The sequence below is a fragment of the Bombus pyrosoma genome, unplaced genomic scaffold, assembly GCF_014825855.1.
Source record: "Bombus pyrosoma isolate SC7728 unplaced genomic scaffold, ASM1482585v1 HiC_scaffold_4727, whole genome shotgun sequence".
Lineage (NCBI taxonomy): Eukaryota > Metazoa > Arthropoda > Insecta > Hymenoptera > Apidae > Bombus > Bombus pyrosoma.
In genome coordinates this window covers 240,895-242,201 of record NW_025219987.1, presented here as the reverse complement: position 1 = coordinate 242,201, position 1,307 = coordinate 240,895, and the positions used below count along the sequence as shown (strand labels likewise).

At 29.6% G+C, this 1,307-nt stretch overlaps 1 pseudogene; it reads right to left on the bottom strand.

The window, feature by feature from the left end:
- Positions 1-6: 6 nt before the first annotated feature.
- On the bottom strand, positions 7-1,301 carry LOC122577528 (annotated as a pseudogene).
- Between the last annotated feature and the right edge of the window lie 6 nt (positions 1,302-1,307).

Here is a 1,307-nt window from a genome sequence, read left to right as displayed (position 1 = left end):
CATTCTATATTCACCCTTTTTTAATTTTACGTTAGAAAAATCTTTTGGCATATTATTTCTGTTGGAGCACACTGTTCCAACAACATTAGTTTTACTGTTAATTAAAGATTTAAACAGTCCTTTATGTAATATTGACTGTGATAGTTCTTTGACAACACTTTTGGATGCACTGTCACTAGAATTTATTTTATCACTACCAATGTATATTTTAAAATCATAGCAATAGCACGATTTTGACTCATAATTTATAAAACTTTATATCGAATCTTGTCCCTTCCAATGGATTAAATTGTTTGTAGAATAAACGTCCCTTATAATTCATCAATGATTCATCGGTAGCAATGTCCTCTTGTGTTGTATATACTTCTTTAAATCTTTAATTCAAAAAATTTATCGCAGGTTCTATTTTACATAATTTATCTGTATCGTTAGTCAAATTGTTATCTGCAAAATGCAAACATCTAGTTATTTGCAGAAATCTTTTGAATGGCATCGTTTTTCTGAAAATTGGAGTTTCTATAACTGCTCTCTTAGATCAATTTATTTATATTGTTGGTTTCTTAACTTCAGCCATTATTATATATAGTGCAAAATATATTTTGATTTCACCACAGTTTACAGGAAACCAAGTTTCGTCTAGTTTTAGTCTTTTATTTTCATTGTTCATTATTTGATTTGCATATCGATTCATTTCTATAACAATATTTTCTCAAAATATATTATCAAATATTATATTAAAAACATCTACTTCTTTTTTGTTTTCACCTAACTGACTCAAAGTTGTCACTTTTATACCAGAAATCCCTGTATAGTTCCAAATTTTTGGTTCATTAATTTCTTCTTTCCAAATCCATAGCTCTGATTGTTGATGATTACTGTGATCTTCGTCGTCGGTATCATCTTCGATAACCAGTCGCTTACAACGTTCTCGTACAGAAAGTGAAATATCACTACTGTCACTATTACTATTTAAAATATCTATCAAATCACTTTTTGCGATGTTAGCAGAACTTTCAATATCCTCAACAACGCTTAACATTTGAAGTTATTTTTAGGGGTACCTTTCTAATATTTTTCAAGATAATATACTACACCTCCGAATGTGTACAAAAAAAAAAGTATTTGTCGCATGTATCCCAAAGAATGTACAAAGTTTCACGTACAAAGCGCGCGTGTTGTTTATGTTTGGCCCGAAGGACGTACCACGTCTAACACGACAGGTTAAGGGCTTAATGATACAATAAGGTTAATTGAAAATACTTATAAAATGTAAACAACAATGTGATATTGTAAATAGTTACAATGTA